The sequence below is a fragment of the Myxine glutinosa genome, chromosome 1 (assembly GCF_964187855.1).
Source record: "Myxine glutinosa chromosome 1, kmMyxGlut1.1, whole genome shotgun sequence".
NCBI classification, from domain to species: domain Eukaryota; kingdom Metazoa; phylum Chordata; class Myxini; order Myxiniformes; family Myxinidae; genus Myxine; species Myxine glutinosa.
In genome coordinates, this window is record NC_136261.1 from 8,287,285 (window position 1) to 8,312,583 (window position 25,299).

The 25,299-nt window shown below is 38.9% G+C and overlaps 1 protein-coding gene across 6 annotated transcripts in view; it reads left to right on the forward strand.

The window, feature by feature from the left end:
• The first annotated feature begins 11,610 nt into the window (after positions 1-11,610).
• The window catches only part of LOC137421233 (troponin I, slow skeletal muscle-like), a 98,708-nt gene continuing 85,019 nt past the window's right edge, over positions 11,611-25,299 (forward strand). For all 6 annotated transcript variants that reach the window (XM_078781135.1, XM_078781171.1, XM_078781245.1 and 3 more), the window contains exon 1: positions 11,611-11,770. The gene's annotated coding sequence lies outside the window, so the exon portion shown is untranslated. The remainder of the gene's footprint in view (positions 11,771-25,299) is intronic.

Below are 25,299 nucleotides of genomic sequence, written 5' to 3' on the forward strand. Positions count from 1 at the left end.
TTCTCTCATCTCCTCTTCCTGTTCAGGCTGGTGTTCCCCAAGGCAGTGTTCTGGGCCCTGTGCTTTTTCTAGTCTTCATCAATGATCTCTCCGACTCTCTTGAAAATCCTCTCTATCTGTTTGCTGATGACTCCACTCTCTGCCGCTCCATTCCTCATCCCTCAGATCGGCCGTCTGCAGCCTCCTCACTCTCTGCAGACTTGGACAAAATCACAGCCTGGGCAAACAAGTGGAACATGTCTTTCAATCCTGACAAATCGCACACTCTTACGATGTCTCTCTGAAAAGACCGACTGGACAACCATCCCAATCCACTTTCTAAATAATCCTCTCCAAGAAGTTCTGTCACTCAAGGTTTTGGGTCTCACTATCTGCCATGATCTTTCTTTCCCGCATTTCAAATCTGGCCTCCAAAGCCAGTCGCCAACTGGGCATCCTCCGTCGTGCGAAGTCCTTCCTTGGCACACCTGAGCTCCTTTCCACATACAAGGCTTTCATCCGCAGCTCAATGGAATACTGCTCTCCCTTCTGGGCTGGTGCTCCTGCCTCACACCTAGCTCGTCTTCACGCTGTTGAAACCAAAGCGTTCAGAATCATTGGAATCTCCCGGGATGAAGCTACCTCCGAGGGCCTTTCACTTGCTCACCGCAGGCAGGTTGGTGGTCTTTCTGTCTTCTACCGACTCCTCTCCGGCCTTGCACCCCCAGCTCTCTCTGTGCTTGTCCCCCAAATATTCTTCCAGGTCGCACAAGATCTGCCTGCAACCCACTTATGGTTAAACTGCCAAAATCAAGACTCTCTGCTCACCTTCACTCCTTCATTCCTCTTTTCTCCTGCCTCTGGAACAAACTCCCTCACTCTCTTCAATCCCTCTCCTCCCTCCAGGTCTTTAAAACAGCTGTTCACCACCATCTCTTATCTTCCCCCATCCAAAACCTTGATCTTTTCTTCCCCCGCTAGTTTCAACCCAAATCCACTTTTTTGAAATACCAACTTCTTTCCTGGAAGTCCTTGGTGTCCTTGTGTTTATACTTCTCCCACCCCCACCCCCCTTCCCACGCCGCCTCCCCCCAAGCCCTCTCCCTCCCACACATTCCCGATGTCCCTGCTCTCAAATGTTGTGTTTATGTGCTTCCCCTTCTCTCCCCATCTTGTCTACCACTCCCCTTTTTATATACTTTGTTTGTTTATCTGTTTGATTTGTTTGTGTGATAAATGTTAGCTCCTTCACGAGCCTCGATTATGTACACAAAAAAAAAAAAATTTGTATAAACTTACCATACATTTAGTGTCGATGGTTTAAACTTACCATACATTTAGTGTAAATGGTTTAAACTTACCATACATTTAGTGTAAATGATTTAAACTTACCATGCATTCAGTGTAAATGATTTAAACTTACCATACATTTATTGTAAATTATTTAAGCTTACCATACATTTATTGTAAATGATTTAAACTTACCATACGTTTATTGTAAATGGTTTAAATTACCATGCATTTAGTGTAAATGATTTAAACTTACCATACATTTGGTGTAAATTATTTAAACTTACCATGCATTTAGTGTAAATGATTTAAACTTATCATGCATTTGGTGTAAATGGTATAAACTTACCTTACATTTGGTGTAAATGATTTAAACTTACCATACATTTGGTGTAAATATTTTAAACTTACCATACATTTGGTGTAAATGGTTTAAACTTCCCATGCATTTAGTGTAAATGATTTAAACTCACCATATATTTAGTGGAAATGGTATAAACATACCATACATTTAGTGGAAATGTTTTAAACTTACCATACATTTGATGTAAATGGTTTAAATTACCATGCATTTTGTGTAAATGGTATAAGCTTACCATTCATTTAGTGTAAATGATTTAAACTTACCATGCATTTCGTGTAAATGATTTAAACTTACCATATATTTAGTGAAAATTATTTAAACTTACCATACATTTAGTGTAAATGATTTAAACTTACTATACATTTGGTGTAAATGGTATAAACTTACCATTCATTTCGTGTAAATGTTTTAAACTTACCATACATTTGGTGTAAATATTTTAAACTTACCATACATTTGGTGTAAATGGTTTAAACGTACCATGCATTTAGTGTAAATGATTTAAACTTACCATACATTTGGTGTAAATTATTTACAATTACCATGCATTTAGTGTAAATTATTGAAACTTACCATACATTTGGTGTAAATGGTATAAACATGCCATACATTTAGTGGAAATGGTATAAACCTAGCATACATTTAGTGTAAACTAGCCGAAACCCGTGGAACATCCACGGAAGGGATCTTCTACCGACTCCTCTCCGGCCTTGCACCCCCAGCTCTCTCTGTGCTCTGTCCCCCAAATATTCCTACAGGTCGCCCAAGATCTGCCAGCAACCCTCTGATGGTTAAACTGCCGAAATCTCGGCTCTCTGCTCACCTTCACTCTTTCATTCCTCTTTTCTCCCGCCTCTGGAACAAACTCCCTCACTCCCTTCAATCCCACTCCTCCCTCCAGGTCTTTAAAACAGCTGTTCACCACCATCTCTTATCTTCCCCCATCCAAAACCTTGATCTTTTCTACCCCCGCTAATTCACCCCAGATCCACCTTGTTTGAAATTCCAACTTCTTTCCTGGAAGTCCTGGCAGTGTCCATATGTTTTATACCTCTCCCACCGCCCCCTTCCCATGCCCCCCCCCCCCCCCCCGCAAAGCCCTCGCCCTCTCTCAGATCTCTCGATGTCTCCATGTCTCTCGGTCCCTGCCCTCAAATGTTGTGTTTGTGTCCTTCTCCCTCTCTCCCCATCTTGTCTACCGCTCCCGATGTTATATGTTTTATGTGTCGGTTTGTCTTTCTGTGTGATTAATGTTCGCTCTTTCACGAGCCTCGATCTTGTATACAAAAAAAAAAAAAAAAAAAAAAAAGGTAGGATGTGGTGTTTGGATAGAGTGTACCATTATGGATGGCATAGGGGATTTGCTTGTGCGAGTAAGAGTTAGGAAGAAAGATGAGAATGAAGAGTGCGTATATGAACAACGATCGCCGACACCGGCACAAATGCATGCTCTGGATTGTCCACTCAGTGGACGGCTTGCTTTCGCCTTCGCCTGTCCAATCAGCGGACGGCTTGCTCCGCCTTCGCCCAGCAGACGCCAATATGATGGCGTCATAAGATGGCGTCGTATCGGCAGTTAAGCGGATGCTTTTGGGCGCCAACGTCGGCTAATTCAGATTTTTCGAGTATGGCTGTATGTGATAAACAAAGAGTTTCGGCGTATCGGCGGCGTTCGGCATTCGGCGTTCGTAGATCGGCGTTCATAGATCGTAAATCCATTAGTGCCATGGGCATCGGGTCACTGGGTGCGGTGTAAAAGGGATAACAAAGTCGAGTCCTTACGCTATTATTATATAGACTAGCCGAAACCCGTGGAACATCCACGGAAGGGAGGATGTGGTGTATGGATAGAGTGTACCATTATGGATGGCATAGGGGAGCGCTCATGGGATCTTCTTCTTCCGTTAAGCTCCAATTCTTTCTCTTTAAGTTAAGTCCAATCAGTCCTCTCTGCTCGAAGTGCTCAGGCCATGCCCTCCCGCTCTCATACTTTTATTTCCGTTCGGTGTAGAAAGAGATTGACATATCGTTCGTCTGTTTTCAGCTCGTTATCTTTAAGCTTCCTTACGTCTCGCCATCTGCTACACCTCTCTGAGTTACGAGGATTTATGTAACGCACCCCGAGTATCGCAACGTCACTCCATTTAACTTTATTAAAATGACGATAAAGACGTGAAACCCGTGGAACATCCACGGAAGGGAGGATGTGGTGTATGGATAGAGTGTACCATTATGGATGGCATAGGGGAGCGCTCATGGGATCTTCTTCTTCCGTTAAGCTCCAATTTTTTCTCTTTAAGTTAAGTCCAATCAGTCCTCCCTGCTCGAAGTGCTCAGGCCATGCCTTCCCGCTCTCATACTTTTATTGCCGTTCGGTGTAGAAAGGGATTGACATATCGTTCGTCTGTTTCAGCTCGTTATCTTTAAGCTTCCTTACATCTCGCCACCTGCTACACCTCTCTGAGTTACGAGGATTTATGCAACGCACCCCGAGTATCGCAACGTCACTGCATTTAACTTTATTAAAATGACGATAAAGACGTTTCCTTATATATTCTAATTTAAAATGTTCAAGGGAATAAAAAGACCATTTGGTTCACACCACCCATGTTCACACCACTCGATTGTCCAATCAGCGGACGGCTCGCTTCGCCTTCGCCCAGCAGACGCCAATACGATGGCGTCGTAAGATAGCGTCGTATCGGCAGTTAATCGGATGCTTTTGGGCCCCAACGTCGGCTAATTCAGATTTTTCGAGTATGGCTGTACGTGATAAACAAAGAGTTCGTAGATCATAAATCCATTAGTGCCGTGGGCATCGGGTCACTGGGTGCGGCGTAAAAGGGATAACAAAGTCGAGTCCTTACGGTATTATTATGTAGATGTTTTAAACTTACCATACATTTGATGTAAATGGTTTAAATTACCATGCATTTAGTGTAAATGGTATAAACTTACCATACGTTTAGTGTAAATGATATAAACTTAACACACATTTAGTGTAAATGTTTTAAACTTACCATACGTTTAGTGTAAATGATATAAACTTAACACACATTTGGTGTAAATGATTTAAACTTACCATACATTTAGTGTAAATGATTTAAACTTACCATGCATTTAGTGTAAATGATTTAAACTTACCATACATTTAGTGTAAATTATTTAAACTTACCATGCATTTAGTGTAAATGTTTAAAACTTACCATACATTTAGTGTAAATGTTTTAAACTTACTATACATTTGGTGTAAATGGTATAAACTTACCATGCATTTAGTGTAAATGGTATAAACTTACCATACATTTAGTGTAAATGTTTTAAACTTACCATACATTTGGTGTAAATGGTTTAAATTACCATGCATTTAGTGTAAATGATTTAAACTTATCACACATTTGGTGGAGTTATGGAGGAGACACACACATTTGGTGGTTATGGAGGAGACACACACACACACACACACACACACACACACACACACACACACACACACACACACACACACACACACACACACACACACACACACACACTGCTTTTTGTTATTATAGAAAGATAGATCGATGAGACGAGGTGGACTATTCCATGCTGTAATAGTCTCTGGGTGAATGATTCCTACCTTACCATCCATCCTCAGTCTCGTCCTCTTTACTCTCGGGCTATATGTCTCCTGGGTCTATCACCGTATTCTACTGAGAAACCCTTCTTCGCTGATTTTGTCAATACCCTTCATCATCTTAAACATTTCTATCAGATCCCCTCTTAATGTCGCGAGTGACGTGTAACAGTAACATGCAAATACCCATTGTGAGATGACTTCCTAATTGATCCGCTCGCGCAGAACATTATGACGTAGCACGCATGACGAAACGAATCTGCCAATGTGACGTAGAGCCGCGGAGGGAATGACTGTCTGAACCTGCAATGATTCTGTGCTTGAAAAGTGCGGAGTCGCCATTCTCCGGCGCTCGCACTATATTGAGAACTTTTATCGGGTGATGCTTCACTTCGTTTGGCCCCGAAGAGGAAATTCAATCCGAGGCGAAGCGTGTCCATTGGAACAGTGCCCGGTGAGTTGTGAGCTGACAGGCTGGTGATTTTGAATGGTCTCCGAGCAAGGGGCTGAGATTGAATGAGCTGAAAAAGTAGAAGTGAATGGGATGGCGGGTGAGGGTGGCTTGGGGTCGAGGGAGGACTGGAGGAGGAGGGGGGGGGCTGGACGAGGGGGGAGGAGGGGGAGTGCTGGAGTGGGAAGTTGTTGAGATCGTTTGAGAAGGTGTCTGATAAGGTTAACTGATTAATTGGAAGGCTGGAATTATTGAAAAGGTGAGCGGTGAGCTAAAATGAATTTGGTGGATGAGTGGTGAGATTGACTGCATTTGGAAGGTGTGTGATGAGGTTGAGGAATTTGATAAGGTGAGATGTCAGAAAGGAGAGGTGAGATCTAGTTATATGGAACATGTAATGGTGAGGTTGAATCAATAAGGAAAGTGAGTGGTGAGGTTGAATAATTTAGGAAAGTGTGTGGTGAGGTTGAATAATTTAGGAAAGTGAGTGGTGAAGTTGAATCAATAAGGAAAGTGAGTGGTGAGGTTGAATCAATAAGGAAAACGAGTGGTGAGGTTGAATCAATAAAGAAAGTGAGTGGCGAGTTTGAATAATTTAGGAAAGTCAGTTGTGAGGTTCAATCAATAAGGAAAGTGAGTGGTGAGGTTGAATCAATACGGGAAGTGTGTGGTGAGGTTGAATCAATAAGCAAAGCGAGTGGTGAGGTTGAATCATTTAGGAAAGTGAGTGTTGAGGTTGAATCAATAAGGTAAGTGTGTGGTGAGGTTGAATAAATAAGGAAAGTGTGTGGTGAGGTAGAATAAATAAGGAAAGTGTGTGGTGAGGTTGAATAAATAAAGAAAGTGAGTGGTGAAGTGTCAATCATTTTAAGGTGAGTAATTAGTATTACTTTAGGATGGTATTGGTGAAGTTTAATTAATATTTTAGATGTTTTGAAAAGTTTAATAAACCTGAATGGTGAGTTTAATAAAGTTTAATAAATTTGAATGGTTAGTTTAATAAACCTAAATGTTTGGTTTAATAAAGTTTAATAAACCCGAACGGCGAGTTTAATAAAGTTGAACAAATCTGAGTGGTGAGTTTAATAAAGTTTAATAAACCTATATGGTGAGTTTTAATTAAGTTTAATTAATCTGAACGGTGAGTTTAAGAAAGTTTATTAAACCTGAATGGTGAGTTTAGTGAAGTTTAACAAATCTAAATGGTGAGTTTAGTAAAGTTTTAAAAAACCTGAATGGTGAGTTTAATAAGATTTAATAAACCTGAATGGCGAGTTTAATAAACCTGAATGGTCAGTTTAATAAAGTTTAATAAACCTGAATGGCGAGTTTAATAAACCTGAATGGCGAGTTCAATAAACCTGAATGGCGAGTTTAATAAATCTGAATGGCGAGTTTAATAAACCTGAATGGTCAGTTTAATAAAGTTTATTAAACCTGAATAGTGAGTTTAATTAATCTGAATGGTGAGTTCAATAAACCTGAATGGTGAGTTTAATAAATCTGAATGGTGAGTGAAATAAAGTGAAATAAATCTTTATGGTGAGTCTCATAAAGTTTAATAAATCCAAATGGTCAGTTTAATAAAGTTTAATTAATCTGAATTTTGAGTTTAATAAACCTGCATGGTGAGTTTAATAAACCTGGATGGTGAGTTTAATGAAGTTTAATAAACCGAATGGTGAGTTTATTAAAGTTTAACAAATCTGAATGGTGGGTTTAGTAAAGTTTAACAAATCTAAATGGTGAGCTTAATAAAGTTTAATAAACCGACAGATGAGTTTAATGAAGCATAATAAACCTGTATGGTGAGTTTAATTAATCTGAATGGTGAGTTTAATAAACCTGAATGGTGAGTTTAATAAAGTGAAATAAATGTGAATGGTGATTTTCATAAAGTTTAACTGACCTAAACGGTGAGTTTAATAAACTTGGATGGTGAGTTTAATAAAGTTTAGTAAACAAGAACGGTGAGTTTAATAAAGTTTAACAAACCTGAATGGTGAGTTTAGTAAGGTTTAACAATTAATCTAAATGGTGAGTTTAATAAAGTTTAATAAAGCTTCATAAACCTGAATGGTGAGTTTAATAAATCTGAATGGTGAGTTTAATAAAGTTTAATAAACCTGAATGGTGAGTTTAATGAAGTGTAATTAACCAAAAAGTGAGTTTAATAAAGTTTAATAAACCCGAATGGTGAGTTTAATAAAGTTTAATAAATTTGAATGGTTAGTTTAATAAACCCAAATGTTTGGTTTGATAAAGTTTAATAAAGTGGAACGGCGAGTTTAATAAAGTTGAACAAATCTGAGTGGTGAGTTTAATAAAGTTTAATAAACCTAAATCGTGAGTTTTAATTAAGTTTAATTAATCTGAACGGTGAGTTTAAGAAAGTTTAATAAATCTGAATGGTGAGTTTAGTAAAGTTTAACAAATCTATATGGTGAGTTTAATAAAGTTTAATAAACCAAAATCGTCAGTTTAATAAAGTTTATTAAACCTGAATAGTGAGTTTAATTAATCTGAATGGTGAGTTCAATAAACCTGAATGGTGAGTTTAATAAATCTGAATGTTGAGTGAAATAAATCTGAATGGTGAATCTCATTAAGTTTAATAAATCCGAATGGTCAGTTTAATAAAGTTTAATTAATCTGAATTTTGAGTTTAATAAACCTGCATGGTGAGTTTAATAAACCTGGATGGTAAGTTTAATAAAGTTTAATAAACCTGAATGGTAAGTTTATTAAAGTTTAACAAAACTGAATGGTGGGTTTAGTAAAGTTTAACAAATCTAAATGGTGAGTTTAATAAAGTCTATTAAACTGACAGATGAGTTTAATGAAGCATAATAAACCTGAATGGTGAGTTTAATTAATCTGAATGGTGAGTTTAATAAACCTTAATGGTGAGTTTAAAAAAGTGAAATAAATCTGAATGGTGATTTTCATAAAGTTTAACTAACCTAAATGGTGAGTTTAATAAACCTGGATGGTGAGTTTAATAAAGTTTAATAAACATGAATGGTGAGTTTAATAAAGTTTAACAAACCTGAATGGTGAGTTTATTAAAGTTTAACAAATCTGAATGGTGGATTTAGTAAAGTTTAACAAATCTAAATGGTGAGTTTAATAAAGTTTAATAAACCGACAGATGAGTTGAATGAAGCATAATAAACCTGAATGGTGAGTTTAATTAATCTGAATGGTGAGTTTAATAAACCTGAATGGTGAGTTTAATAAAGTGAAATAAATATGAATGGTGATTTTCATAAAGTTTAACTAACCTAAACGGTGAGTTTAATAAACTTGGATGGTGAGTTTAATAAAGTTTAGTAAACAAGAACGGTGAGTTTAATAAAGTTTAACAAACCTGAATGGTGAGTTTAGTAAGGTTTAACAATTAATCTAAATGGTGAGTTTAATAAAGTTTAATAAAGCTTCATAAACCTGAATGGTCAGTTTAATAAATCTGAATGGTGAGTTTAATAAAGTTTAATAAACCTGAATGGTGAGTTTAATGAAGTGTAATTAACCAAAAAGTGAGTTTAATAAAGCTGAATGGTGAGTTTAATAAAGTTTAATAAACCCGAATGGTGAGTTTAATAAAGTTTAATAAATTTGAATCGTTAGTTTAATAAACACAAATGTTTGGTTTGATAAAGTTTAATAAAGTGGAACGGCGAGTTTAATAAAGTTGAACAAATCTGAGTGGTGAGTTTAATAAACCGAAATGGTGAGTTTTAATTAAGTTTAATAAACATGATTGGTGAGTTTAATAAAGTTTAACAAACCTGAATGGTGAGTTTATTAAAGTTTAACAAATCTGAATGGTGGGTTTAGTAAGGTTTAACAAATCTAAATGGTGAGTTTAATAAAGTTTAATAAAACTGAATGGTGAGTTTAATAAAGTGTAATTAACCAAAAAGTGAGTTTAATAAAGCTGAATGGTGAGTCTAATAAAGTTTAATAAACCCGAATGGTGAGTTTAATAAATCTGAATGGTGAGTTTAAGTTTAATAAATCTGTATGGTAAGTTTAATAAAGTCTAATATATCTGAATGGTGAGTTTAATCAATCTCAATGGTGAGCTTCATAATGTTTTCATCACAATAGTAATACGAGTTGGTGGGGGTGAGTGTTAGCATCGAATGTTTTGTTGATTGGTGAAAAAGGTGAGTAGCAAGTTTAATGATGAAGTGAAATTTGAAGTTCTGAAGTTGAGTGATTCAAAGTGATGATGATGTCCAGGCCTTAGAGATGTGGTGAGTTTTGCTAACTGCTCACCTTGATCTCTCCGACCAAAGAGACGTGGTGAGTTTTCCAAACTGCTCACCGTGATCTCTCTGGCCATAGATATGTGGTGAGTTTTCCAAACTACTCACCATGATCTCTCCGGCCCTAGAGCTGTGGTGAGTTTTCCAATCAGCTCATCATGATCTCTCCAGCCATAGAGACGTGGTGAGTTTTCCAAACTGCTCACCGTGATCTCTCCGGCCATAGAGATGTGGTGAGTTTTCCAAACTTCTCATCCTGATCTCTCAGGCCATAGAGACATGGTGAGTTTTCCAAACTGCTCACCATGATCTCTCTGGCCATAGATACGTGGTGAGTTTTCCAAACTGCTCACCATGATCTCTCCGGCCATAGAGATGTGGTGAGTTTTCGAAACTGCTCATCATGATCTCTCCAGCCATAGAGACGTGGTGAGTTTTCCAATCTGCTCACCGTGATTTCTCCAGCCATAGATAAGTGGCGAGATTTTCAAACTGCTCACCATGATCTCTCCGGCCAAAGAGACGTGGTGAGTTTTCCAAACTGCTCACCATGATCTCTCCGGTCATAGATAGGTGGTAAGTTTTTAAAACTGCTCACCATGATCTCTCCGACCAAAGAGACGTGGTGAGTTTTCCAAACTGCTCACCATGATCTCTCTAGCCATAGATATGTGGTGAGTTTTCCAAACTGCTCACCATGATCTCTCCGGCCCTAGAGATGTGGTGAGTTTTCCAAACTGCTCACCATGATCTCTCTGGCCATAGATATGTGGTGAGTTTTCCAAACTGCTCACCATGATCTCTCTAGCCATAGATATGTGGTGAGTTTTCCAAACTGCTCACCATGATCTCTCCGGCCCTAGATATGTGGTGAGTTTTCCAAACTGCTCACCATGATCTCTCCGGCCCTAGAGATGTGGTGAGTTTTCCAAACTGCTCACCATGATCTCTCTGGCCATAGATATGTGGTGAGTTTTCCAAACTGCTCACCATGATCTCTCTGGCCATAGATATGTGGTGAGTTTTCCAAACTGCTCACCATGATCTCTCCGGCCCTAGATATGTGGTGAGTTTTCCAAACTGCTCACCATGATCTCTCCGGCCATAGAGATGTGGTGAGTTTTCCAAACTGCTCACCATGATCTCTCCGACCAAAGAGACGTGGTGAGTTTTCCAATCTGCTCACCGTGATTTCTCCGGCCATAGATAAGTGGCGAGTTTTTCAAACTGCTCACCATGATCTCTCCGGCCCTAGATATGTGGTGAGTTTTCCAAACTGCTCACCATGATCTCTCCAACCATAGAGACATGGTGAGTTTTGCTAACTGCTCACCGTGATCTCTCTGGCCATCGAGATGTGGTGAGTTTTCCAAACTGCTCACCTTGATGTCTCCACACCCATTATTCCTTTGATGTGTGATCAAGTTAAGTTCGATATTGAAACGTGCTGCATTAGTTCGAATTAAAAATCCAAGTTTAGATCTGTGTGAACACGATGCGGATGAGTGAGTCATGTTTGGGGGCTTTTGGGATCCCAGGAATAGCGACATTATTTGGTGTGAGGGGGGCAGGTGTTGGAGGGTCCATCGGTGGGATATTTCGGCCCTATATGGACGTGATTCCAGGCCCCATAATGCCCCAGAGAGACCAAAATCTGCAATGGTGGAGGCCTCGGGCAACAAGTGTGGTCCCCAAAATACCCCGACGCTCACTTGCTGTGCGACCCTCGCCGTGTGCCTCCACTGATATCATCCACCACCTGAAACAGGCTCAAAGGGTTCTTCTCTGTGCAGGTAAGCTTTTGTACGGCCGAATAGAGCTGGTGCTTCTCGAATGTGTTTGTATCTTTTTCACATCGAGGTATTAAGGGTCACATGGAAGAGCAAAACATCAGGGACAGGGGTCGATATTCAAAAATGGGGATGTTATCGGACAAGAACCTCCGGATGCATTATGGCACAAGAGGAGGAAAGGCAGGTGAAAGAGGGAACAGGGTCTGTGGGTGTAGAAAAGCTTATAGGTGGGAATGGGAGAGATGCTCAGGTGAAGGTGTGCAGCATGCTTGAAGTTGTGGATTGAAGAGTTCGAGACTCATTCTATTGATTTTATATGTCTGTAATTTGGTGGTTGTGCTGTCGTTATTACCTCCACCACCGAAGATGGACAGAGTTTGTGTTTTCAGCATTTTGTCTGTCTGTTTGTCTGTGAGAGGTATATCTCAGAAAAGTTGTGGACAGATTCGGACGAAATTTGGTGGATAGGTGTGGTGTCTGTCAAAGACTAAATTATAAGATTTTAATTATGCAATAGGGCCCCCAATGGTGTTTGTAATCGCGGACATGGATTTGTTCCCCCATTGGAGGAAGACCCTCTCGTGAGAAGGCCGTTGGTGCTCCTATTGTTGGGAGGAAGCAGTGACGGAAAGAGAGCTCAGATGGCAGAGCACTGGTACGGTTTTCCAACTGGTACGGTTTTCCAGAGGACCTGGGTTCGATTCCTGGTCTGGGTGTGTAATTTTCCCACATGTGAAATTATTGATAAGATTTTGTGAAGATTGGAATCCGGATCCGATAATTTCTAAGTGATTCGTCATGATAGGGTCAAGAATGATATATAACACGATATTTCAAAAAGTTGTGGACGAGTTGTGACAAAACTATGTGGATGGTTTGATTCGGTGCTAAGAACAAGCCGATTCGATTTTGGTTCAGGTCCGAATCCAGATCCGGCCTATCAGTGGATACAGAATGTAAACTGTTCTACCTGGCGGAGGTATGTTCTCCACCAATGTCCGTTCTAGTTAGCCCGTCCTCCATGCAGCGAGAGAGAGGGTTTTGCAATCACTTGTGTGTGTCTGTCTGGGCCGTAACCTTTGAACTATTTGAGCTTTTGTCATAATATTTTCAACAAAGCTTTATTATGAGAATATGAAGAAGACAAATTAATAATTTGGTCAAAAGGTCAAATATCAGTGTTGTCAAAGGTCAGCGTCACCTAAAATCGTCAATTTTCATCCAATTGACCTGAAATTTCAATTCACCATTTGAGTTTTGTCATCAGATTTTCAACAAAGCTTTATTATGAGAATATGAAGAAGACAAATTAATAATTTGGTCAAAAGGTCAAAGGTCAGCGTTGTCAAAGGTCAGCGTCACCTAAAATCGTCAATTTTCATCCAATTGACCTGAAATTTCAATTCACCATTTGAGTTTTGTCATCAGATTTTCAACAAAGCTTTATTATGAGAATATGAAGAAGACAAATTAATAATTTGGTCAAAAGGTCAAAGGTCAGCGTTGTCAAAGGTCAGCGTCACCTAAAATCATCAATTTTCATCCAATTGACTTGAAATTTCAATTCACCATTTGAGTTTTGTCATCAGATTTTCAACAAAGCTTTATTATGAGAATATGGAGAAGACAAATTAATAATTTGGTCAAAGGTGAAAGGTCAACGTTGTCAAAGGTCAGCGTCACCTAAAATCGTCAATTTTCATCCAATTGACCTGAAATTTCAATTCACCATTTGAGTTTTGTCATCAGATTTTCAACAAAGCTTTATTATGAGAATATGAAGAAGACAAATTAATAATTTGGTCAAAAGGTCAAAGGTCAGCGTTGTCAAAGGTCAGCGTCACCTAAAATCATCAATTTTCATCCAATTGACCTGAAATTTCAATTCACCATTTGAGTTTTGTCATCAGATTTTCAACAAAGCTTTATTATGAGAATATGGAGAAGACAAATTAATAATTTGGTCAAAGGTGAAAGGTCAACGTTGTCAAAGGTCAGCGTCACCTAAAATCATCAATTTTCATCCAATTGACCTGAAATTTCAATTCACCATTTGAGCTTTGTCATCGAATTTTCAACATAGCTTTATAATTAGAAAATGGAGCAGACAAATTACCAAGAAGACGTCATGCGGAGCACGATACTTGCAAAATCCACCCCCCCCTACCCGCCAGGAAAAATTCCATTGATACAGCAAATTGTCCATTTCATCAAGATTAAAATTGACAATCTCGATCAAAGTTCGGGTCAACAGGAAGAAAAGTGACGATTTTTCCAATGAAAAATGATGATTTTGTAAGGTTGGCCTTGAGTTGACCTTTGACCTTTTGACCTCAAAAATAGTTAGTTTCCCTATTTTTTTATATATTTTTTTGTATACAGAGTCGAGGCTCGTGAAAGAGCTAACATTTATCAAACAAACAAATCAAACAAACAAGCAAACAAAGTATATAAAAAGGGGAGCGGTTGACAAGATGGGGAGAGAAGGGGAGGAAGCACACAAACACAACATTTGAGAGCAGGGACATCGGGAGATGTGTGGGAGGGAGAGGGCCTGGGGGGAGGCAGGATAGGTATAAAACGCAAGGACACCAAGGACTTCCAGGAAAGAAGTCAAAAGTCACCTCAAAAAGTGGATTTGGGGAGAAATTAGCGGGGGTAGAAAAGATCAAGGTTTTGGATTGGGGAGGATAAGAGATGGTGGTGAACAGCCGTTTTAAAGACCTGGAGGGAGGAGTGGAATTGAAGAGAGTGAGGGAGTTTGTTCCAGAGGCGGGAGAAAAGAGGAATGAAGGAGTGAAGGTGAGCAGAGAGTCTTGATTTTGGCAGTTTAACCATAAAAGGGTTTAGTGACTCAATGTGCAAATGCTGTTCTATTTTCAAGTCAATCGGATGAAAATTGAGGATTTACAAAACTTGGCCTATGTAGACCTTTTGGCCTATGTTGACCTCAAAAATAGTTGGTGGTTGAATTCAGTGACCATATATGTAAATCTTCTTAGAATTTCAAGTCAATGAAATGAAAATTGGTGATTTTATAAATTCGGCCTATGTTGACCTTTTGGCCGATGTTCACCTAAAATATAATTTGTGGTTGAATTCAGTGACCAGATATGCAAGTCATCTTCAAATTTCAAGTCAATTGGATGAAAATTGAGGATTTACAAAACTTGGCCTATGTAGACCTTTTGGCCTATGTTAACCTTTTGGCCTATGTTGACCTTTTGGCCTATGTTGACCTCAAAAATACTTGGTGGTTGAATTCAGTGACCAGATATGCAAGTCCTCTTCAAATTTCAAGTCAATCGGATGAAAATTGAGGATTTTAGAAATTTGGCCTATGTTGACCTTTTGGCCTATGTTGACCTCAAATATACTTGGTAGTTGAATTCATTGACCAGATATGCAAGTCCTCTTCAAATTTCAAGTCAATCGGATGAAAATTGAGGATTTTAGAAATTTGGCCTATGTTGAGCTTTTGGCCTATGTTGACCTCAAATATACTTGGTAGTTGAATTCAATGACCAGATATGAGAGTGATCTTCAAATTTCAAGTCAATCGGATGAAAATTGAGGATTTTAGAAATTTGGCAATGTTGGTGACCTTTGGCCTATGTTGACCTTTTGACCTTTTGAAGCCAAAAACAATAGGCTTCTCAATTGGCACGACCTATACAATTTGGTAAAGTTTCTTGACGATCGGTTTAGAATTGTGACCTGTAGGTCGGTGACAAACAAACAGACAAACAAACAGAGAAACAGACAAACAGACAGACAGAACCACAAACGCAACCGACCCATATACTTGAAAAATCTTCGATTTTGCAAGTAATAATTTGGTCAAAAGGTCAAAGGTCAGCGTCACATACAATCGTCAATTTTCATCCAATTGATCTGAAATTTCAATTTACCATTTGAGCTTTGTCATCGAATTTTCAACATAGCTTTATAATTAGAAAATGGAGAAGACAAACTAATAATTTGGTCAAAAGGTCAAAGGTCAGCGTCACATACAATCGTCAATTTTCATCCAATTTTCATCCATCCAAAATCACAATAAACCCAGTTTGTAATAAAGTTCGTTTGTCATTAATCATCCATTTTCTAAACTCCAACCTCACCCCACCCCTCCTAAACTCATGCCTCACCCTTCCCCTCCAAAACTCCCCCCTTACCCCTCCCTTTCAATTCTCCCACCACGCCCCTCCCCTCCAAAACTTCCTCCTCGCCCCTCCCATCCTAAACTCCCTCCTCAACCCCTCCCTTCAAAACTCCCCTTTCACCTCTCCCCTTCAAAACTTCGAATCGCACCCCCTATCACCCATCTCCAATTCTCCCCCTTCCCACCTCCTTCTCAAAGCTGCCTCCTCCCCACTTCGTCTCCCTTCTAACTCATACCTCCACCTCCCTCAACCTTCTACTTTCCTCTGCCCCCCCCCCCTCACTGTGCCTCATCCCATCACCATCAAACCTTTTATCCTCCTCATCCTTCCCTTTCTCCTATCTTTGACACTCTATCAACAGATCTCCCCACCATTCTCTCACCCCTCATCTTACTCGACCCCTCCCCTCCCCTGTCATGTACCCGATGCTCCCCTTCCTCTTCCTTCTGCGACTTCTGCGACTCACTGGGACTGACACAATCTGTCAATTTCCCGACTCGGATCTCAGTCAACAGAGCATCTTCTCTTCTAGACTTGATTATGACGAACTTCCCTGCAAATGTCTGCTGCTCTTCTCCTGCTCCAATCGGCTCATCTGACCATATGCTTGTTAAATTGGCCATCTGTCTGGCCATTCACAGAGAGCCTCCTCAGCGTCGACGAGTCTGGCATTTCACTCAGGCCAACTGGCACGGTCTTCAAGCAGCCATCAATCATCTGGACTGGTCTCCCATCTCCACTGCCTCTGACATCAACTCATCCTGGGAATTCTTCCAAAGTAAATTGCTCTCTCTCATGCACAGATTTATCCCATCTCATCTTAAGTTGTCATAACCTTCCTCCCGTCCATTGTACACTGAAGCTTGTGATGAGGCATTTGCCTTGAAACAACTTGCCTTTGCCTCATGGAAGGCTAATCCAACTGAAGGTTACATTGCTGAAGATCTGCCATCTTCATTCCTTTCACAAAGATCGGAAGAAGTGTGTGTCTACCCTCAGGAGAGCCAGCAAACAATATCTCTCTACTCTCAAGATTGAACTTTCAAACCTGTCTCCCTCATCCAAATCCTGGTGGCGTCTGGTCAAATCCGTTTCTGGTGTTTGTTCCCCCTCCATCCCCTCCCTTACCTCAAACGGCTTCACAGGCGACACCGCACGTGAAAAAGCCGAATGCCTCAACTCTGTGTTTACCTCAAAATCTTGTGCCCCAAACCCATCTCTCTCTGTGCCCACCTTACCCAGTCTAACCCAGCTGCTCCTGGGTCCTGTGTCCTCCCTTGACAAGGTGGAGAAGTTCCTGTCAACCCTCGACTCTGATTCTGCAACTGGACCAGACGGCATCAACACACGGGTCCTAACATCCTGCTCTGCCGCTCTTTCACTCCCTCCCTCTGTTCTCTTCACCCTCTCTTTTTCTAAAGGTCATCTGCCATCAGCTTGGAAATCAGCCAACATCACCGCTGAACACAAAAAATGTGCAAAAACAGATCCTTGAAACTACAGACCAATCAGCATGCTCCCAATTATCAGCAAAGTCATGGAATCCATCATTGCTTTGGATATCAAATCTTTCCTCTTCTCTAATGGCTTGATCTCTGATCATCAATTTGGTTTCAGACCAGGTCACTCTACTCTGGACATGCTGCTTCTGTTGTCTCAACAATGGATGGAGGTCCTCAATGCCAAACAGCAAAATTAGAGCTATCTCCCTCGACATATCACGTGCCTTCGATACGGTCTGGCACCCTGCCCTCCTGGAATGGTCCACCAAACACTCCTCCTATGGTATCCATGGAAACCTCCACACATGGCTTGCAGACTTCCTTTCTGGTCGCAGTCAACGTGTGGCCCTGAATGGAATTCTCTCATCTCCCCTTCCTGCTCAGGCTGCTGTTCCCCAAGGCAGTGTGCTGGGCCCTGTGCTTTTTCTCGTGTTCATTAATGATCTCTCCGACTCTCTTGAAAATCCTCTCTATCTCTTTGCCGATGACTCCACTCTCTACCGCTCCATTCTTCATCCCTTAGATCGGCAGTCTGCAGCCTCCTCGCTCTCTGCAGACCTGGACAATATCACAAACTGGTCAAACAAGTGGAACATGTCTTTCAATCCTGACAAATCTCACACTCTTACAATGTCTCTCCGAAAAGACCGACTGGACAACCCTCCCATCTACTTTCTGAACAATCCTCTCCAAGAAGTTCTGTCACTCAAGCTTTTGGGTCTCACTATCTGCCATGATCTTTCCTGGGAAAACCACATTTCCAAGCTGGCCTCCAAAGCCAGTCGTCGATTGCGCATCCTCCATCGTGCGAAATCCTGCCTTGGCACACCTGAGCTCCTCACCACATTAAAGGCTCAATTGAATACTGCTCTCCCATCTGGGCTGGTGCTCCTGCCTCACATCTAGCTCGGATTGAAGCGGTTGAAACCAAAGCATTCAGGATCATTGGAATCTCCCGTGATGAAGCTAACTCCGAGGGCCTTTCACTCTCTCACCGCAGACAGGTTGATGGTCTTTCCGTCTTCTACCGACTCCTCTCCGGCCTTGCTCTCCCAGCTCTCTCTGTGCTCTGTCCCACAAATATTCCTTTAGGACGCACAAGATCTGCCAGCAACCTTCTTCCGGTGAAATTGCCAAAATCAAGACTCCCTGCTCACCTTGACTCTTTCATTCCTATTTTGTCCCGCCTCTGGAAGAAACTCCCTCACTCTCTTTAATCCCTCTCCTCCCTTCAGGTCTTTATAACAGCTGTTCACCACCATCTCTTATCTTCCCCCATCCAAAACCTTGATCTTTACTATCCCCCCTAAAACACCCAAAATACACTTCTTTCAATCCCCAACTTCTTTCCTGAAATTCCTAGTAGTCAAATTCCTAGTAGTGTGCATTTGCTTTATGCCATGTACCCCGCCCCCACCTTCACAGACCTCCCCTTGCCTCCGCAGACCTCCCCTTCCACAGATCTACCGACGTCCCTGTTTTCTACTGTTGTTGTGCTTGTGTGCTTCCCTCTCCCCACCTCTTGTCTCCCCCTCCCTTCATTGTATGTTTTATGTGTCTGTGCATGTTTATCAAGTTCAACGTGTTCGCGCTTACACGAGCCTCGATTCTGTGTACAAAAATAAATAAATAATACATCAAAAAAAATTGACCTGAAATTTTAAGAATTTGCAGATTGGTTCACTCAACAAAAGGTCGATGCTGATTGGTTGTTTTTTTTTCGATCAAAGGGTAAAAGGTCAAGGCTGCATAAAATCATCAATTTTAATTTCATGTATTTTTAGCTGTTTTCGTCATGTTTAACATAACAAGAACAATAAGAAGGCACATGAATACAAATCGGACGTGGACGGGCTTTGTATTTCCAGATGCTTTCTCATTATAGTTGTTATTGTATCTGTAATGTATGGAGTTGTGTGTTGCCTTGTTGTGTGCTTCTTCTTATGGTAATCACACAACGTTGTGTGTTTAGTTGTTGTGTGCTTCTTGTTATGGTAATCACACAACGTTGTGTGTTAATTTGTTGTGTGATTGTTTAATGGTAATCACTCTCGGTTGGTGTTTACTTGTTGTGTGATTGTTTAATGGTAATCACTCTCGGTTGTGTGTTTACTTGTTGTGTGATTGTTTGTGATAATCACTCTCGGTTGGTGTTTACTTGTTGTGTGATTGTTTAATGGTAATCACTCTCGGTTGGTGTTTACTTGTTGTGTGATTGTTTAATGGTAATCACTCTCGGTTGTGTGTTTACTTGTTGTGTGATTGTTTAATGGTAATCACTCTCGGTTGTGTGTTTACTTGTTGTGTGATTGTTTAATGGTAATCACTCTAGGTTGTGTGTTTACTTGTTGTGTGATTGTTTAATGGTAATCACTCTAGGTTGTGTGTTTACTTGTTGTGTGATTGTTTAATGGTAATCACTCTAGGTTGTGTGTTTACTTGTTGTGTGATTGTTTAATGGTAATCACTCTAGGTTGTGTGTTTACTTGTTGTGTGATTGTTTGTGATAATCACTCTAGTTTGTGTGTTTACTTGTTATGTGATTGTTTATGATAATCACTCTCGGTTGTGTGTTTACTTGTGTGATTGTTTAATGGTAATCACTCTAGGTTGTGTGTTTACTTGTGTGATTGTTTATGATAATCACTCTAGGTTGTGTGTTTACTTGTGTGATTGTTTATGATAATCACTCTCGGTTGGTGTTTACTTGTTGTGTGATTGTTTAATGGTAATCACTCAACGTTGTGTGTTTACTTGTTATGTGATTGTTTATGATAATCACTCTCGGTTGGTGTTTACTTGTTGTGTGATTGTTTAATGGTAATCACTCTCGGTTGTGTGTTTACTTGTTCTGATTGTTTAATGGTAATCACTCTCGGTTGGTGTTTACTTGTTCTGTGATTGTTTGTGATAATCACTCTCGGTTGGTGTTTACTTGTTCTGTGATTGTTTATGATAATCACTCTAGTTTGTGTGTTTACTTGTTGTGTGATTGTTTGTGATAATCACTCTAGTTTGTGTGTTTACTTGTGTGATTGTTTAATGGTAATCACTCTCGGTTGTGTGTTTACTTGTTGTGTGATTGTTTAATGGTAATCACTCTCGGTTGTGTGTTTACTTGTTGTGTGATTGTTTAATGGTAATCACTCTCGGTTGTGTGTTTACTTGTTGTGTGATTGTTTAATGGTAATCACTCTAGGTTGTGTGTTTACTTGTTGTGTGATTGTTTGTGATAATCACTCTAGTTTGTGTGTTTACTTGTTATGTGATTGTTTATGATAATCACTCTCGGTTGTGTGTTTACTTGTGTGATTGTTTAATGGTAATCACTCTAGGTTGTGTGTTTACTTGTGTGATTGTTTATGATAATCACTCTAGGTTGTGTGTTTACTTGTGTGATTGTTTATGATAATCACTCTCGGTTGGTGTTTACTTGTTGTGTGATTGTTTAATGGTAATCACTCAACGTTGTGTGTTTACTTGTTATGTGATTGTTTATGATAATCACTCTCGGTTGGTGTTTACTTGTTGTGTGATTGTTTAATGGTAATCACTCTCGGTTGTGTGTTTACTTGTTCTGATTGTTTAATGGTAATCACTCTAGGTTGTGTGTTTACTTGTTGTGTGATTGTTTAATGGTAATCACTCTAGTTTGTGTGTTTACTTGTGTGATTGTTTATGATAATCACTCTCGGTTGGTGTTTACTTGTTGTGTGATTGTTTATGATAATCACTCTAGGTTGTGTGTTTACTTGTTGCGTGATTGTTTAATGGTAATCACTCTCGGTTGGTGTTTACTTGTTGTGTGATTGTTTAATGGTAATCACTCCAGTTTGTGTGTTTACTTGTTGTGTGATTGTTTATGATAATCACTCTAGTTTGTGTGTTTACTTGTTGTGTGATTGTTTGTGATAATCACTCTAGTTTGTGTGTTTACTTGTTGTGTGATTGTTTAATGGTAATCACTCTAGGTTGTGTGTTTACTTGTTGTGTGATTGTTTGTGATAATCACTCTAGTTTGTGTGTTTACTTGTTCTGTGATTGTTTGTGATAATCACTCTAGTTTGTGTGTTTACTTGTTGTGTGATTGTTTAATGGTAATCACTCTCGGTTGTGTGTTTACTTGTTGTGTGATTGTTTGTGATAATCACTCTCGGTTGGTGTTTACTTGTTGTGTGATTGTTTAATGGTAATCACTCTCGGTTGGTGTTTACTTGTTGTGTGATTGTTTAATGGTAATCACTCTCGGTTGGTGTTTACTTGTTGTGTGATTGTTTAATGGTAATCACTCTCGGTTGTGTGTTTACTTGTTGTGTGATTGTTTAATGGTAATCACTCTCGGTTGTGTGTTTACTTGTTGTGTGATTGTTTAATGGTAATCACTCTAGGTTGTGTGTTTACTTGTTGTGTGATTGTTTAATGGTAATCACTCTAGGTTGTGTGTTTACTTGTTGTGTGATTGTTTAATGGTAATCACTCTAGGTTGTGTGTTTACTTGTTGTGTGATTGTTTAATGGTAATCACTCTAGGTTGTGTGTTTACTTGTTGTGTGATTGTTTGTGATAATCACTCTAGTTTGTGTGTTTACTTGTTATGTGATTGTTTATGATAATCACTCTCGGTTGTGTGTTTACTTGTGTGATTGTTTAATGGTAATCACTCTAGGTTGTGTGTTTACTTGTGTGATTGTTTATGATAATCACTCTAGGTTGTGTGTTTACTTGTGTGATTGTTTATGATAATCACTCTCGGTTGGTGTTTACTTGTTGTGTGATTGTTTAATGGTAATCACTCAACGTTGTGTGTTTACTTGTTATGTGATTGTTTATGATAATCACTCTCGGTTGGTGTTTACTTGTTGTGTGATTGTTTAATGGTAATCACTCTCGGTTGTGTGTTTACTTGTTCTGATTGTTTAATGGTAATCACTCTCGGTTGGTGTTTACTTGTTCTGTGATTGTTTGTGATAATCACTCTCGGTTGGTGTTTACTTGTTCTGTGATTGTTTATGATAATCACTCTAGTTTGTGTGTTTACTTGTTGTGTGATTGTTTGTGATAATCACTCTAGTTTGTGTGTTTACTTGTGTGATTGTTTAATGGTAATCACTCTCGGTTGTGTGTTTACTTGTTGTGTGATTGTTTAATGGTAATCACTCTCGGTTGTGTGTTTACTTGTTGTGTGATTGTTTAATGGTAATCACTCTAGGTTGTGTGTTTACTTGTTGTGTGATTGTTTGTGATAATCACTCTAGTTTGTGTGTTTACTTGTTATGTGATTGTTTATGATAATCACTCTCGGTTGGTGTTTACTTGTTGTGTGATTGTTTAATGGTAATCACTCTCGGTTGTGTGTTTACTTGTTCTGATTGTTTAATGGTAATCACTCTAGGTTGTGTGTTTACTTGTTGTGTGATTGTTTAATGGTAATCACTCTAGTTTGTGTGTTTACTTGTGTGATTGTTTATGATAATCACTCTCGGTTGGTGTTTACTTGTTGTGTGATTGTTTATGATAATCACTCTAGGTTGTGTGTTTACTTGTTGCGTGATTGTTTAATGGTAATCACTCTCGGTTGGTGTTTACTTGTTGTGTGATTGTTTAATGGTAATCACTCCAGTTTGTGTGTTTACTTGTTGTGTGATTGTTTATGATAATCACTCTAGTTTGTGTGTTTACTTGTTGTGTGATTGTTTGTGATAATCACTCTAGTTTGTGTGTTTACTTGTTGTGTGATTGTTTAATGGTAATCACTCTAGGTTGTGTGTTTACTTGTTGTGTGATTGTTTAATGGTAATCACTCCAGTTTGTGTGTTTACTTGTTGTGTGATTGTTTATGATAATCACTCTAGTTTGTGTGTTTACTTGTTGTGTGATTGTTTGTGATAATCACTCTAGTTTGTGTGTTTACTTGTTGTGTGATTGTTTATGATAATCACTCTAGTTTGTGTGTTTACTTGTTGTGTGATTGTTTGTGATAATCACTCTAGTTTGTGTGTTTACTTGTTGTGTGATTGTTTAATGGTAATCACTCAACGTTGTGTGTTTACTTGTGATGTGATTGTTTATGATAATCACTCTCGGTTGGTGTTTACTTGTTGTGTGATTGTTTAATGGTAATCACTCTCGGTTGTGTGTTTACTTGTGTGATTGTTTAATGGTAATCACTCTCGGTTGGTGTTTACTTGTTGTGTGATTGTTTAATGGTAATCACTCTCGGTTGGTGTTTACTTGTTGTGTGATTGTTTAATGGTAATCACTCTCGGTTGGTGTTTACTTGTTGTGTGATTGTTTAATGGTAATCACTCCAGTTTGTGTGTTTACTTGTTGTGTGATTGTTTATGATAATCACTCTAGTTTGTGTGTTTACTTGTTGTGTGATTGTTTGTGATAATCACTCTAGTTTGTGTGTTTACTTGTTGTGTGATTGTTTAATGGTAATCACTCTAGGTTGTGTGTTTACTTGTTGTGTGATTGTTTAATGGTAATCACTCCAGTTTGTGTGTTTACTTGTTGTGTGATTGTTTATGATAATCACTCTAGTTTGTGTGTTTACTTGTTGTGTGATTGTTTGTGATAATCACTCTAGTTTGTGTGTTTACTTGTTGTGTGATTGTTTATGATAATCACTCTAGTTTGTGTGTTTACTTGTTGTGTGATTGTTTGTGATAATCACTCTAGTTTGTGTGTTTACTTGTTGTGTGATTGTTTATGATAATCACTCTCGGTTGTGTATTTACTTGTTGTGTGATTGTTTGTGATAATCACTCTAGTTTGTGTGTTTACTTGTTGTGTGATTGTTTATGATAATCACTCTAGTTTGTGTGTTTACTTGTTGTGTGATTGTTTGTGATAATCACTCTAGTTTGTGTGTTTACTTGTGTGATTGTTTAATGGTAATCACTCTCGGTTGGTGTTTACTTGTTCTGTGATTGTTTAATGGTAATCACTCTAGTTTGTGTGTTTACTTGTGTGATTGTTTAATGGTAATCACTCTCGGTTGTGTGTTTACTTGTGTGATTGTTTAATGGTAATCACTCTCGGTTGGTGTTTACTTGTTGTGTGATTGTTTAATGGTAATCACTCTAGGTTGTGTGTTTACTTGTGTGATTGTTTAATGATAATCACTCTAGGTTGGTGTTTACTTGTTCTGTGATTGTTTATGATAATCACTCTAGTTTGTGTGTTTACTTGTTGTGTGATTGTTTATGATAATCACTCTCGGTTGTGTGTTTACTTGTGTGATTGTTTAATGGTAATCACTCTAGGTTGTGTGTTTACTTGTTGTGTGATTGTTTATGATAATCACTCTAGTTTGTGTGTTTACTTGTTGTGTGATTGTTTAATGGTAATCACTCTAGGTTGTGTGTTTACTTGTGTGATTGTTTAATGGTAATCACTCTAGTTTGTGTGTTTACTTGTTGTGTGATTGTTTGTGATAATCACTCTAGTTTGTGTGTTTACTTGTGTGATTTTTTATTATAATCACTCTAGTTTGTGTGTTTACTTGTTGTGTGATTGTTTAATGGTAATCACTCTAGGTTGTGTGTTTACTTGTTGTGTGATTGTTTAATGGTAATCACTCTAGTTTGTGTGTTTACTTGTTGTGTGATTGTTTAATGGTAATCACTCTAGGTTGTGTGTTTACTTGTTGTGTGATTGTTTATGATAATCACTCTAGTTTGTGTGTTTACTTGTGTGATTTTTTATTATAATCACTCTAGTTTGTGTGTTTACTTGTTGTGTGATTGTTTAATGGTAATCACTCTAGGTTGTGTGTTTACTTGTTGTGTGATTGTTTAATGGTAATCACTCTAGTTTGTGTGTTTACTTGTTGTGTGATTGTTTAATGGTAATCACTCTAG